This window comes from Silene latifolia, chromosome 4 (genome assembly GCF_048544455.1).
Source record: "Silene latifolia isolate original U9 population chromosome 4, ASM4854445v1, whole genome shotgun sequence".
Lineage (NCBI taxonomy): Eukaryota > Viridiplantae > Streptophyta > Magnoliopsida > Caryophyllales > Caryophyllaceae > Silene > Silene latifolia.
Genome location: NC_133529.1, coordinates 16,044,142 through 16,057,823, shown reverse-complemented (window position 1 = coordinate 16,057,823; position 13,682 = coordinate 16,044,142). Strand labels below are relative to the sequence as shown.

Genomic DNA, 13,682 nt, shown 5'->3' with positions numbered 1-13,682 from the left:
TCTATGCCTACCATATCATTGTGGGACCAGGCGAAGCAGTCCATGTTGTTCTTGAGAAATTGAATCGGCTTGTTCTTGCAGCTCTTCACTGCAAGTTGCCCCAATCAACACTGTCCTATCCGAGTGTTCCTCGTCCAGGTGTATCTGGTCTAGCTCCACCGAGGGAGGCTCCTTGTATTCTGTCGAGGTGTCCCGGTCCTGTAATTGCTATGAGGGGAGCTTGGTTGTAGCCTTGAGGGCTTGGGTATAGCAGTTTCTGGACTCCTCTTGATCTCCTTTTACCGTAACCGTGCCCCATGGTGTTGGGAACTTGAGACACTGATGATATGTTGAAGGCACCGCCTTCATCTGATGCAGCCACGGTCTTCCTAGTATCACGTTGTAGGTGGTTGGACCTTCGATGACTAGGTATCTCACTAGTTTATTAACTCCTTCGATATACGTTGGGATGGTTATCTCACCCACCGAATGTGCGGTCTCCCCACTGAATCCCACCAGGGGCACAGATTTCTTTATCAGGTTTTCTTTATCGAAACCCATGGTTTTGAGGGTTTCGAGCATGATAAGGTTTACTGAGCTCCCTGTATCTACCAATGCTTTTCGCACGGTGCAATTGCCAATGGATAACGTTATAGTTAGGGCATCGTCGTCTTTGCTCCGCTTTTCTATGTCGGTCTCATCGAAAGTTACCGGGGTAAATTGCTCGCTTACTCGTACGAAGTTTCGGATGATCCCCTTTACTTCCCGGTGGCTTTCCTCTTGGCGGGAATATGTCAAACCGATAGCTCGGATCCACCCGTTATCACGTTAACAATTTTCGTGCATATGGGTGGAAGCGAAAGGAAGCACCCGATTTCTTTGCTTCCCTCGTCCCCGCTTGCCCCCACGTGATAGCAGGTGGTCCAAGTTTCCTTTGCGTACCTGAAACTTTACTTCCTTTCGCAACCTGTAGCAGTCTTCTGTTCTGTGACCTATGTCCTGGTGCCATTCGCATCTTTTGTTGTTGTCTCTGTCGTCGTTGGGTCGGTCCTGGGTGGGAGGCTTCGGCCACCTTACTTGATCGCCTAGGCTCTTTAGTGCTTTCAGCAGGCCCTCCATTCCCGTGTTGAATCCGTATTCGGATAGTTTAGGAGGATGCTGGGAGTCGTCAATTTGCTGAGTTTTTTCTGCTACCCTACTGATATTGGGTCTGATGTACGGTTTAGCTCTGTCGTCTTTCTTTTCTGTCGCAAACTTCCTGCTTGTCTTGTCGAAGCTTGCTATACCCTTTCTAGCCTGTATGTCTTCTTCTAACCTTAATGCCGCAGTAGCTCTCTGTTGGACTTCATCGAATCTCTCACAAGGGTACATCGTTAATTCTTTGTATAGGCTGGATTCCTTATCTAGGCCCTGCCTGAAGGCATTGATGGCAATGGACGTATCGCAGCCCCGTATTGAGACTTTCTATGCATTAAACCTGGTGACATAATCTTTGATTGACTCACCTATTTCCTGGACGATCCTGTACAGGTCGCTTGGCTGCTTTGGTGTTCTCCGGCTGCTCGAGAACTGTTGGTTGAATGCGTTGACTAAATCAGCGAACGGACTTATGGTCCCGTTAGGCAAGCCAACGAACCATTGTAATGCTGCTCCGGTTAGGGTTGAACCGAACCCTTTACACATACATGCCTCTTTTGAGGCTCCCGTGGCGGTAGTAACCATCATCTTCTGCTTGAATTGACTGATATGATCACAGGGGTCTGTGGTTCCATCGAAGAGTGTCATCGTTGGGACGCTAAATCCTTTTGGTAAGGTCACTGCAGCTATATTATCAGTGAATGGGGAGTCAGCATAGCTTTCTGGTGCAGCCATCTCCATAGGCAGAGGCATTCCTGGGACCCTCCGGAGGAGGCTCCGTAGTTCCTGGTACTGCTGTTCTATGTATGTCTCTCTCCCGGTGGGTCGCAGATGCTCCTGTGACTGACGTTCTGCTCCTCGTACGAAGTTTTGCTGTTCCAGGACTTCTGTTTGACGTGCCTGTGATGTTGCTGCCGCCGGAGTGCCTTCCTAGGTATATTCAATTTGATTCGTAACTGGCATCCTGGTTATTGGGACCGCAACTGTAGCCCTGCTTCTCTGCTGTCCCACCGCGCCTGATGTGGGTGTAGGCTCTTGGCGTGCTGGTTCCTCGTCTGGTGTTAATGCCCCCAGTCCTGTTGGGACCAGGCCTCCTCTTGGCTGTGGTGTTCCATCCATGTCTAGCCTGAGTGCTACTTCGCGTGGTAACACCCGTGTCTGCCTTCGATCCCCACTTTCTCCTGGCGGCCTTCCAGATCTGTCTTCCTGCACCCAAGGGGTTGAACTAGCGGCATGGCTCCTTAATTCGTTGATCTGTGCTCGGAGGAGATTGTTGTCCTCTTCCATCTGGGATCTCATGCTTCTATTTTCGCTTTGCATAGTTCTGATGGTCCTAGCTAATGTGTCCAACCCGCTTACCATGATGCTGGTGGGACTTGGAGGAGCCTGAATCTGTTGCCTGGGTTGTGCTCCACTTTCAGACTGCATGACTCCCTGCTGTCCCTGGACGACTCCTGGATCTCTAGTCTGAGCCCTTCCCGAAGATGGGCTTGCTGTTACCTGGGAACTCTGACTTTGTTTGGCTGCTGTATCCGAGCAAAGAGCGGTGGTTTTACCCGGTCAGTTGTCTGTGCTGCGCCTAGCCGAGGGAGATGGTATCCGTGTTCTTCTTTGAAGGGGGGCGGCACTTGTGTTCTTTGGTACACCGCCGACGTTGCCTGAGGTTGTTTCTTTGTGTCCGGACATGTTTTGACTGCTGAGAAGACTGACTAACGAACACGACCACTATGCCCCACGGTGGGCGCCAAACTGTTTTGGTAAATTTCTACCAATTTTGGGTTAAAGCGGTCTTAGCGTTAGGTCTATGTTGCGATTCGAATGATTATTGTATGTTATCCTGTATGAACGATTTAAACAAAGAACACAAGCAATTTTGGTGACGCGGAAAACCCGATGTGGGAAACAACCGCGGGGGGAGACGGAATCCCACCAATATTTTCACTATAATTCGACAGGAAATACAGTTCGTATGCTTGCTATGAACGCTAGGGTGTAGTTCTCGTATTTTCTGATGATCCTCCTTCTTTGCATTGAAGCTCTTTATATAGGGGAGCTCGTTAAGCTAGGGTTTCTTGCTTTCCCTCCAAGTTATCCCTAATTTGTCATTGGGTAGGACTTTCCTTCTTCGGATCTCGCAAGATATTGGACTCTCACAAGCTTCTTCCGTGTGGACCAAAGCCCATATCCTGCGCTGCATGCTGACGCTGGCACCCTGGCTCCCTGATATCCTGCATCCCGTAACGCTTCCAGGCCTGCTGCCCCAAGTCAGCCCATATCCAGATTTTGGGCCTAACAGACATTATTTTGTCCCTCTGAGCCCCAATTGAAAGAACTAATCCTTGATCCCTAGGGCAACCAACTAAAACAGTGAAATCATCAAAGCCGGCCATACATCACGAACACAAAAGTATGAAAAAAAAAAAGTATGGAGGGATAAAAATCAACCTTCAGAAAACGCCTGATGCAGCCTGTCTTTCTCCTCGAGCACTCGATTCAAAGACATATTTATCTCATTGAATTTGGACTGCATTTCATCATAGTTTCGACTCTGCAGATCAATCTCATTTACCAAGGTGATGATTTTACTACCCAGTTTCAGTTCTTGATTAATGTCCGCTTGTGTTTTCAACTCTCCCATCTTACGTAGATAGTCTCCTATCTGCCCTGCTGCGTGATAATCATCGTCACAAGCAAGCCAGCCATATATACCAGAATCAAGATTAGTTTTACCCGCATTATATTCCTTCTTACTACGCCTGCCAACTTGAAAGGATTTCTCAAATTCAGAAGCATTTTCAAACCCTGTACACCCTTTATCAAAGTGAACTACGACCTCTGAACGCCTCTCGTCTTTGTTATAGAAACATTCTACCGACAGTGGCTTATACTTTGCGAAAGTCTTCATCCAAAAAGCACTGTCAGTATTCGCCTCACTCACAATGTTGACAACAATTCCCATCCACGGCCAACAATATATGACGTTTTGCTTTTTCGAGGCGAGCCTTTGACTCTAATATTTACAAAAATATATATGGTAAAAAATTATAAAAATTATACCATTAAATTCCGAGTAAAGTATACTCTAAGGACCCAAAGTATACAATAACGTAGTTTTAAGGAACCGAAGTATGAAAGTTAATCACCAAGGACCCAGGATATGGATGGCGTCAATTATTTAACAGAGTTAGGCAAAAGTACGAAAATAACCCTATTGTTCCATATCTTCATGTTGGTTTTATGTGTATAGGGTAACAGTGATAAAGATCATAAACTTGGATATCAACCGAATCACGAAGAGCACGCTTTTCTTAAGAGTATTTCGACCCTATTTCATGCCTTGGGTTACACGAAATCCCTTGTAGGATAAGACGGTTGAGACCCTCTTCATCTAGGCAAAGATAAAGAGATTACTTTAAGGAGTTTTTTAATGTTCTTACTTTTTCCCGAAATCTGAAAATTCATTTTCATTATGTTATTTTTTCATAACCTTCATTGTATTTATATGTATATATAAGATACAAACCCTTTGGATGAAAACTGTTGGTAGATTAACCGTACAAACCAATGTACTTGGCTAATTAGGCCTTTTGCCAACTTTATTTCATTATACCATCCAAATAAGCCATAAACTCGACAACTTAATTATACGGGTGTGTACTCCACACCTCCGAACCCATATTATATTCATACCGAGTCTATACCAATTTCGGTTGAAAACCCGACTACACTTAAATGACCGCTGATCACGTACAAATCACCAACATTCCTCCCCCATTTAAGTGCAGTCCTTGTTTCCAATAAATAACAAAGTAATCAACCAAACTTATGCATAAACGAAAGTGTCCCTAGGATTGAACTTCCGCCTTAGTACATTACACATTCCAAATATTCGAGAATCAGGGTGTCCCATGGATTGAACCCTTCAGCCCATTTTGAATACATGAAGATAACATACACATAAATTCAAATAACTCCAAAAAGTTTTTCTTGACACTTTTAACAGCCATGTGTCCATATCCATTCATGAGCGCATACAAAGCCAAGCCCGAGCTTTAAGAAGCGGCTACACTTCACACTCATATAGGTGGATTCTTTTAATCATGCCCTGCAATAACACTTTTTCAAAGATCCTACCATTCTTGCAGGTTCAAGCACATCCTTTCGGGACATTACAAATTATGTGCTTCAATCTCTCATAATAGGCTTTCCACATTGAACTCAGCCTCTAAAATTTGTTAGAGGGGAGTTGGGTGTCCTACCACAAAAAATCAATTTAGGCTTTACCATCCCGATATCCGACTTGTTAACCAAGTCCCTAGTTGATCCTTTATGCAAAGTGATCCACTAGATACATTGAGATCTCACAAACACAACCAAGATCAATCCCCTTTTATGATAGTCCATAAACCGTGTTATATCAAACACCCCGCTGCGCACCGTTATTCACTATCAAAAAACCGTGGATAAAATTGGTCAAATACTTTAAGGAATACTGTAGTGTAGATTATTTTCCTTAGCTACTTAGCCTTAACCGGCTATGCTAATACTACGCATACCAAACTCCAATGCATGTCAAACTCGTTATGCAAATTCGCTTCTTGGAAACCCATAAGCTAATGGTGCCTCCCCTAAGCAAGAATACTCTAATCATTTGTAGAAATGACCATCTACATGGGTAATTCAATTTGCATAAAACTATCCCTCTATAACCGAAGGAAAACCGACATAGGACAAATCATAATTCATGATTTAATTTATACACTTTCACACTTGCTTAATCGCTTGCCAAAGATGAGTACTAGCTATACTAGTATACTTACTCAACTTGTCAAACCGCAATACTCAAGCCCTTGTGAATTGTAAACCCGAGTTTTGATTCCACTTTTACCTGTGGATAAAAGTATTACACTCGACTCATAGGAGTATTAACCGGAGAATATTATTAATACTCTTACCCTTAATCCTAATACCAAGGATCATATTACCTCCCCCATGTCCTTCATAGAAGAACATGATAACAGAACCACCTTTTACCAGGTAAATCATCTTTGGTCTATTCCAAAGATCAACTTGTCAATTATCTTATAACAAATGACTACTCCTTTACCGGACTCGTCAAAAAATTGTACATTCAATGCTATTGATGTACCTCTTACATGGTTAAACCACCATGACTCCATAATCTCACCATGGTTATCACAAACCATATTTCCCGAGATTATATGGTAAAATTAATTAAATAATCAAACTTTAAAAAGCTTTAGACAAAACATTAACATGTTAAACAATCATTACAAAACAGTTAGTACACTAACAACATATTAAACAACCGATCAAATATCCATTGATCAAGACATCATATTTAATAAATATAAAAGATGGATCAAACCCAACACTAACAACATTATGTATAACAACATAATGAACATCTTTCATGCATAATAATAACCAACATAATTACATGTACTCCAATAATAGCCATCATTGAAGGACAAAAACTTATTATGACTAATAAACATGAAATACGACATTCGGTTAAAAAAGAGTACGAGAACAAAAGCCCAGACCGAGACAAAAGAACTCAAATAAAACTGTCTTTGATTCTATATCATTAACCAAAACAATAGCATGGAATGGCCACAAAAATTCAAGAATCAATTAATTAATGATTCAAGTCACTTCATCAAATAACAAAAAACTGCATATCATAATGTGCAACCTTGCCAAATTGATAAACATGATGTCATCTTAAAACAATAAGCCTAATCACAATTTAATAGAAAAATGTGTAACCGCACATTACCAAGCACTAAACATGGATTATAAAAGTTCATGCGTAATCCTATGTTATCACATAGCAATTGACTCACCAAATAAATCTTCTCAAACATGAGTCAATCATTGCAATAAGTATGAGTTGAACTTCAATATGAAAATTAGAAACGATAATTGATGAAAATATGCCAAAATTATCACAGCTGTAAAGACCGTCTGAAAATTCTAGTCGAGTTGTTGTTCATAATAGTGAAGGGTGATAATTATATGCTCTAAGCTATTCTTGTCCATGAACTAGTAAGGATGACTTACATGTGATGAGAAGTGTGTTTGGAACAACATTTAGAAGCATGCTAGGATATTCGAATTTGTTGAACATATGTAATCACCATGATAATTTCTTTCACAACTATGGATTATGAGTAGTAATAACCTGCGCTTACATGTCAATTTTTGGAACATGCTGGTGAATGTGTGTACTTAGTTTCATGTTCAAAGCTAACAGGCGTAAATTATGTGCTTCACATGTTGAAAGTTGTTGATAAATTGGTATGCCTAGCTGAGTATATCGAATTCGAATTACATGAAATAAATGCTTGAATGTTTATGCAAGTTGTTAAACTTATGCCTAAAGCAGATGCCGAGACTGAACCTTGGAACACGCCAAAGTAAGCGGGGGAGGGGTAACCCACCTGAGACGGGGGAGGGGAGTGGACCTGTGGTACCCGCAGTCCCCGAATACCCTACAGTTGTTTTTGTTGATTTCAAGCAGAGGGAGCGTTTTGTAGCCTTACAAAAACGCAAAATGAGACCTACGAAGTGTATAGACACCACTGTGTTAGAGGAGTTAGAGATAGAGACGGATGTCCATCACATATTCGAGACCTTGGGTTTTACGGGTTTGTATAGGCTGAGGAAGCATACTTACCCTTTTCTTACCTTGGAGTTCATGAGCTCTTTTAACTATGACCCAGCGGGTCAGACTGTTGAGTTTAGATTGATGAATACCAGTTTTCTGTTGACCATGGATTTGTTTGCCTCTCACCTTGGGTTGGCCAAGCCTCCCAAGGATTCCATAACCGATATTCCAGCTGAGTGCGGCGTCTGCCGCCTAATGCCTTGCTTGACTGGGAAGCAAGCTCCCACCTCGAGCAACATGCTGATTAATGACGTTCAGCATATTACCTTGAGAGTCTTTCTCCGTTCCCTTTCGAACCTCCTCTATGACAGAAAGGATATCAGTAAATTGAATAATCATGAGGTCTTACTTCTGATGTCGTACCTCAACCCGGAGCGGGCCAGGAAAGTGGTCTTTAATGCTCCTTCCATAGTTTGTGCTGCCCTTGCCTTGATGGCTTCTTCCCCTTCCCGGTACCTGAGTTGTGGTGCTATTGCCACTCGGTTAGCTGAAAAGCTAACCTCTTTTGAGGCTTCTTCGGCGTACGTGCCTCTAGCTACCCCAGTGCCTACCATGGATCGTGACTACTATCTCGACCTGAAATGGTTGAGGACCTTGGCTGACGGTAGCCTAGCGTGGAGGGTGTAGGGGATGAGTTGGATGAAGATTCCAGCTCCTGAGCACCTACCACCCATGGAGCCCTTGGAGCCGACAAAGAGGACGGTGGACTCCGATGACGAGGAGGAGGAGGATGATGACAGACCCCGCCAGCTACAGACCTATCTCATCGACGGCACCATCCTCGAGGAGATGCCGGAGCCGACGAAGGGCGAGAATGCGGGAGTTCAGGTGGTGGAGAGACCCAGAGTGGTGAGGGGACCCCGTCGGGTGAGGGAGAGGGCCTCGGAGACTAGGCCACAGCCAGTAGCACCACAGCAGCAGCAGTCTTTTCCATGCTACCCTTACCTCGACACCCCGGAGACGCGATCCAGTTACCTGGCGGAGAGAGTGTCATCTACCTTGACACTCCGGAACATGCACGAGATGGCGTACGCTCAGGGGATAGGGACCGAGGGACCGCATCCAGTTTGGTGGAGTGGAGTTGGGGACTACTCAGGGGTTTTCCATTCCTACGGGGTGGATCAGTCGACGTGGGGGGCACCTCAGTCCTTCCCCTACGGTGGCTTGACTCCATGGTACGTGGGCCCAGGAGCGGGAGCGGATGCGGGGATCGGGTCATCGGGAGCAGGTACTTCGGGTGGTGGTGATGATGAGGTGATGTTTGAGCAGCAGCAGCAGCAGCAGCAGGAGTGATACTCCTTGTTTCTACCTTTGTTCATGATCGTTAGTAGTAGTTGTTGTTGGTAGCGTGGTTAGATTTTCGGTTGTTTTAGTTGAAACTTTATTTATGAACTTGTATCGCTAGGCCATAAGGCCGGATTAACTACTTTAACCGTTTGCAGGATGATTGAGAGTCGGGGCGTCATCCCGACTCAACTTATGTGACAGTCATGTGTACATATGTCGGTCTATGACACGTTGTGTAAGGCACTTGGCCTGCAGGTACTCGACAGAGTACCCCACACTCTATCGAGTGGCTGCAGGAAAGGAAGAGAGAAAGCATTCTGAACTCGGGCTACTCGATCGAGTAGCCAAGACACTCGATCGAGTAACATGGCACTCGATCGAGTACCGTTACCTACTCGATCGAGTAGCACTGTTACAGGAGGTTTTTGAAAATTAAAAATGTTCAATCGTTTTATAACGGCAAGTTTAATGTTTAATGTGGTTATTAGTGTGTAGTAACACCTTTGAACCGTTAAATTCATATGTTGGAAGTCGTGCTTGAAGTTTATAAGCGTATTTGTCACAGCTAGTGAAGTAGCGATAGTTTCTTGTACTTTAATGTTGCATACGCCTTATTACGACTTATTTATCGGAATTATATCTTCTCACACACTTGTGCATACCATAGTATCGTGCCTTCTAGACGGCACTAACTAGTCCTGGTTAGTGTATAATTGCTAATTTAACGAGTTTGTGCTTAACGAGTAATGTCCGCGATAGATAACATGTTTTAACCCATGTCATGAATCAAATAATAAGTAAAATGCGTGGTAATTTGGGTGGTGAACTTCGGGGACGAAGTTCCTTTTTAGAGGGGAAGAGTAATGTCGCGAAATAAAAAGGTTGCTTTTGAATAATGTTTTGCTTGTTTATAACGTTGTTGGTAGTTGTTTATAATGTTGTTGGTATTATGTTCTGCTTTAGTATAACGAATTACTTTAGTTCTTTAAAGTGAGTGTGGTTGTATGTTTCAAAAGACGGTTATGAAAAAAAAAAAATAGTTATAGTGCGATGAATCGTATTTGAATCACGTTGCCAAGTAACATGGTGGCAGTAGTCGTACCACATGAAAGTTAATATGAGACATGTTCTAGATTGATAGTTTGATAGCTGTTACTGTGGGTTGGGTGATCGTGAGTGGCGATTCACATTGCGAGTCAGATGTTTTATTTATATATATAGAATCACGGTTGACGGTGGTGACGCTTGCATGACAGTAATAAGAATCGATATGTATAAATGTGGACGGTGATGATGATGACATGGGGGGGATGGTATTGCCAAGAGATAATGGTTTGACCGGGAAGGTTGGTGAGACGGTGTTGGTTCCGTGCCATGAGCGGGAGAGATGAGTTGAACTTCGGGGACGAAGTTCTTTTTAAGGGGGGAAGACTGTAATACCCGTCCTTTTAGGGACCCTTTGACCAGCGTTGACTGACCTTGGGAGCGGGAATAGTCTTAGAAGTAAGTCTTTGAAGTCATCTTGGGTTGCGTGATAAGAGTGGTACTCGATAGAGTAGAGGCTACTCGATCGAGTAGCGAGGTTACTCGATCGAGTAGGGGGCTACTCGATCGAGTATGTTGGTACTCGATCGAGTACCCGGTTTTGATGAGGGTTTTATATCGCGTTTTGTTAAATCCGCATATCACTTCCGCCACTTTCCTCTTATCCTTCAGTCGCCTCTTTCCCTTCCCTTCACCTCAAAACCTCCATGGAAGCCTTTTTGAAGATCTTTGAACCTTGGGAGGGCATCACTTGTGTCGGGTAGCGGTCTCTTGCTGAGTTTCTCCCTAATAGGTATGTCATAATCATCATCCGTGTCTTTGTCTCTATAGTTAGGGTTTGCTTGTTAGTAATAGATATTTGTATGGTGGTTATAGGCTTTGCTTGGTCGCTGGATATGTTATCTGTCGGCGTGGATTGGTTGCGGTTGCTTAAAGGTAGGTTCGCCTACTCAGTTTCTGTAGATGGTCTAGTGTGTCGGATGTTGTGGTCAGTATTATGTTTGGTTGTTTGATATAGTAATTGTCTTTGTGATTGTGGTTGTGATCGTTGTTGATGGTTCGCGAGGCGTGGCCTCGGGCCGAGTGGGGTCACTTGCGGGAGTGGCTTCACGCCTAGTTTCGCCTTCCTCGTGGAACCCGCCACGAAGGGATGTGCACATTAATGGACAGGGTGATCGCTCGATACGATGAGCGGGGATTTGGTGGGTACGGTCCGGTCCTCCATCGGGTGGTGGTCCAAAGGATGATCGATGAGTTGATTGGATTGTGGTGATTGCGGTTGGGATTGATGGTATTGTTTACATTGATATTTGTAGTTGCCATTGTCTTATCTTATCTCAGTACTGACCTTGTATGGTTGTTTGTTTGTTATGTGTCTGCCGTGATCCCTTATGGTGAGCAGTCGGTCTTAGCCGGTATTGATGTTGTTGATAGGCGGAGTTCAAAGTGGGATGAGTCTTCACGAGATTCAATAGTCATAGCAAGTAGTCTCAGAGTTGTATCTTTCATATAGCTTGTTGGTTTAAATCACTTGTAATACATTATTATAGTTCTTTTATTGACGTTTGATTATTACTGTCCTCGGGCAACCGAGATGGTAACACCCTTATATCCTAAGGAAGGCCTAGTTAAGGCTCCTCTGAATATGGGGGTGTTACACTTACATACTCATTAGGATAATAAATTCCCAACCCAAATTGACAACCTGCAAACTCAATTGCACCGAGATATGGTTGTCTCCTTGCAAACAGTATCGATCGTTATCACAAAATTGAAAATACTCTTAAGAATGTTGGTTTTATGTGTATAGGGTAACAGTGATAAAGATCATAAACTTAGATATCAACCGAATCACGAAGAGCACGCTTTCCTTAAGAGTATTTCGACCCTATTTCATGCCTTGGGTTACACGAAATCCCTTGTAGGATAAGACGGTTGAGACCCTCTTCATCTAGGCAAAGATAAAGAGATTACTTTAAGGAGTTTTTTAATGTTCTTACTTTTTCCCGAAATCTGAAAATTCATTTTCATTATGTTATTTTTTCATAACCTTCATTGTATTTATATGTATATATAAGATACAAACCCTTTGGATGAAAACTGTTGGTAGATTAACCGTACAAACCAATGTACTTGGCTAATTAGGCCTTTTGCCAACTTTATTTCATTATACCATCCAAATAAACCATAAACTCGACAACTTAATTATACGGGTGTGTACTCCACACCTCCGAACCCATATTATATTCATACCGAGTCTATACCGATTTCGGTTGAAAACCCGACTACACTTAAATGACCGCTGATCACGTACAAATCACCAACACTTCACTCCAATTATCCACATATTCCTCACCACTTTTATCCTAAAAAATATATATATACCCGCCTCCTAGCCTTCCCGGTCGTTCTCTCATATTTTTCATCAGACCATTATACAATTCCAAATTTTGTGGGGCTTGCTTGTAGATCTTCAAAGTATGTGGGAGAACGACATGTAAGGCTAGGAGTACCAAGTGCAATTGATCCTATAAATTTTTGGTTTTTATGGAGTACCAAGTGCAATTGATTGTAGTGAATTGTCTTTTATTATTGCAAATTGGCAATTATTTTACCCAAATTTTAGAATAAGAGGGTTTTGAACTTGACATAATAGTTTATTATTAATTTAAATGAGTGATTTTTATATAAATAGACCATTTCACGTAAGAATTACGGAAAGTTTTGGGGCACATCAGAAGGTTGAAGTAAAACTAGAGAGGATAAAGAAAATATGGGACAAATAAGACGAAGAAACTTATTGATGCAAAAAGAGTTTTGATCTGAAGATACTAATGATTCTTTTAACTATTGATGGAACTAGCGATGAAGAAACATGTTGGAATATTACTCAAATATCGGTTTTATCTTGATTTTGTATTTGAAATTAATTTTGTTTTTTATTTTTTAATTTAATGGTTTGAAACAAGGGTATTGAATTGATGTAAGTTTGTTCTCAGGTCCTTAACGATTAAATTTTGATACTTCAGGTCCTTAAAGCTACATTATTATATACTTTAGGTCCTTAACGATTAACTTAAAATACTTCAATTCCTTAACGATTCACTTTTGTACTTCAGGTCCTTAAAGCTACATTATTATATACTTTAGGTTCTTAGAGTATACTTTACTCATTAAATTCCTTATGAAAAACTCTTTCATATGAGTATACATATCACTATATTTAAGCATATAATTTGAGAGATATTAAAGAGAGAAATGTGTGTCTCGAAATGTGAGAATGTCATATATAGAAAAATAGAGGGAGTACTAGTTATTCTCTTGTTCGACCATCTTACACACAATTGTATAAGACAAACCTATTAAATACAAATAATAATAATATATTTAAATTTTAGATCAAAAATTGATTATAAAATATCGAGTTCAGTCTTTCACAAACTTATTTTACTATAATGTTGTACAGTATTACACAACAATTTATATAAATTTTAACCCAAAAATGAAGGTAATTAATTGATTGAAGAATTAACAAGTAATA

At 41.9% G+C, this 13,682-nt stretch overlaps 1 protein-coding gene across 2 annotated transcripts in view; it reads left to right on the top strand.

Moving 5' to 3' along the window:
• The window catches only part of LOC141653110 (factor of DNA methylation 1-like), a 275,319-nt gene that overhangs the window by 190,415 nt on the left and 71,222 nt on the right, over positions 1-13,682 (top strand). The window lies entirely within an intron of this gene.